Here is a 2,500-nt window from a genome sequence, read left to right as displayed (position 1 = left end):
TTTTACAGGCGTCGCCCTCATAAATGATGCATGAAAATGTTCTGGCAAGGGTGAAATTACATATAAAAATGTACGATACTGTCAAGAACACTCTGCTTTCCCTCTCTCTCTCTCTCTCTCTCTCTCTCTCACACACACACACACACACACACACACATATACATAGATAGATAGATAGATATATATATATATATATATATATATATATATATATATATATATATATATATATATATATATATATATATATAATCTTTTAACTGTCCGTGTTTTACAACAAGCATTTTTCCGTCGAGGAGGGAGTCCACTAGGCCAGAACGGGTGGAGCCTTCCGGTTCTCAGAAAACGATTACAGTTTAATTCCCTATTTTCATGGAGACATTTGTAACGACATTCACTGAGGCGAGCTGCATATTCAATGTAACATGCCAAGTCCTCAATATCACGTAACATGGCATAATATTACTGTCTAAATAAACGTCTTACGGCAGCAGTTAATTCTAAGTTATCAAAACTACATTACCAAAAGATTTCTTATTTTCAGCTTTAATAGACATCGTTCCATTTTCGACGGAGACAGTTTAAGATATTTACATTTGTAACCGATATCAGTACTTGCAACAATACTCTTTTATTAATTAAAAAATATTCATAGTAGCATGAGTCATGAAATGGAGAAACAAATCCACAGTTATGTATGGGTACTCTGAAAAGGGGAATCGAACAGATTCCCGAAAGCTCTCTGTAGAGATTTATTTTTAAATCTCTACTTCTCTAAATCACCCCAAGTTCAGTATCTTGTCTTCTCTGTCTCGTACAGTTGATACATTTGACGCAACCGAAGGACTGTAGACAACGGTCGCTTCCATCACAAAAATCACAAGATACCTTTATCACAGTTAATATAATAGGCCTTCGAATTTCAGGGTAACATTTTAGAATATTGGAGGTATTCCCACTTGCAGCAGGTTACTTCTTTAAATTACCGATTGACTGCAGACAACAGTTGCTTCCGTCAGGAAAATTAAAAATAGTGCTACTAAATGAGGTAGGTCTCGTTCCACTAACTGGAAATACCTTTATAACTTGCAACCTCAATTCCCGTCTCAGTGACTTGAAGTCTGCGGGCACATCACGCCAGCAAATTCTTTTCCTTAACTTTAACTGTGAAAGTTACCGTCTCTAAATTAGGAACAGTCATCTTTCTCCAAGCAACCTTCGACCATTCAGTCATTTAATTGAGATTGTCAAGTCCCAATCAACTCCCAGCGGTGCAATTTTCGTCGCTGCTGTCATCAACTATCTCTTCCCTTCAATTTTCAAAGTCAGCAGCTCAGGAATCCTCCCAGCAATTCCTGTACCTCAGTCAGCCCGATCTAATTCCTCGACACAATTATTGCATTTGCATCTCTCCATATTCATCCGCTTTATCAAAACCGACAGAAGAGGGTCACTTCAATTTCCTGATGTAATCATCATTCATGGACTCTGGAGATTTGAGCAGCTCTTATGGTACCAATGGTCACATTCACATCTTTTTAAGGATCTACGAGTGGGAAAAATCAAAGTTCGCCTTTTACTATCCCCCCCCTTATCAACATTTTTATTCAAAGCTTGCATTGGTTCCCCACGACAGCTGGGTCGACTGGTAGGCGACAGACCTGGTTTCCCACGACTGCTGGGTCGACTGGTAAGCGACAGACCTGGAATCGAATCACGGACCTCGCTGATGCAAGCCCAAACTACCAGGTACCTAACTTCCTGCTAAGGTTGTAAAAAAAAGGCTGAAATGGTTTTCATGGTAACAAGTTCATCATACTTCGTCTTCTCACTGGCGAGGCGTCATAAAAACTGCATTGGGTGATGCAACTTACTTCTCAAGTTTGCTAGGTCCGTGGATTGTTTCTAGCCTACCACCCAACAGTTCACTGTTGTAAATGGGTGCCAGTACCTGCTGGAGTCAATATCAGGGGCCTGGAGCCAGCAACCTCATCCCCTATGGACTTGTTAAGATTCCTGGAGGCTGTACACTCCTCTGACGCCACCTTCAAAGGTGAAATAAAATGTATGGAGAATATGCTATTATTATAGTCAATATTACGGTTATTACATGTCAAGCTGCATGTATATACATACACACGAATATATACATATATACATTATATATACCGGGTATATACAAATATTTTATGTATATATATATATATATATATATATATATATATATATATATATATATATATATATATATATATATATATATATATATATATATATATCAGCTAAAACCCTGGAAAAATAAAAAGACAACCAAGCGCTTTCGTGTTATTTCACCACATTTTCGAGAATGTGTTGAAATAACACAAAAGCGCTTGGCATTCCTTTCTTTTATTTTTCCTGTGGCCTCAGCTGGACATATTGTCACACGCTATTCAGTGACGTATAAACACACATATATATAATACATATATATATATATATATATATATATATATATATA

The 2,500-nt window shown here is 37.2% G+C and overlaps 2 protein-coding genes across 3 annotated transcripts in view; one reads left to right on the top strand and one right to left on the bottom strand.

The window, feature by feature from the left end:
- Window positions 1-2,500, bottom strand: part of LysRS (Lysyl-tRNA synthetase) — a 202,666-nt gene that overhangs the window by 56,475 nt on the left and 143,691 nt on the right. The window lies entirely within an intron of this gene.
- Window positions 1-2,500, top strand: part of LOC136828338 (cysteine-rich secretory protein 2-like) — a 53,340-nt gene that overhangs the window by 13,182 nt on the left and 37,658 nt on the right. Inside the window, exon 1 of one of the 2 annotated variants that reach the window (XM_067086240.1) lies at window positions 1,111-1,749. The exons of the other annotated variant lie outside the window; for it this stretch is intronic. The gene's annotated coding sequence lies outside the window, so the exon portion shown is untranslated. Of the gene's footprint in view, window positions 1-1,110; window positions 1,750-2,500 lie in introns of those variants that run through there. 2 annotated transcript variants of the gene reach the window in all.

The sequence above is a fragment of the Macrobrachium rosenbergii genome, chromosome 42, assembly GCF_040412425.1.
Source record: "Macrobrachium rosenbergii isolate ZJJX-2024 chromosome 42, ASM4041242v1, whole genome shotgun sequence".
Taxonomy (NCBI): domain Eukaryota; kingdom Metazoa; phylum Arthropoda; class Malacostraca; order Decapoda; family Palaemonidae; genus Macrobrachium; species Macrobrachium rosenbergii.
The sequence above is the reverse complement of the archived record's forward strand: the minus strand, read 5'-3'. Positions and strand labels throughout refer to the sequence as shown.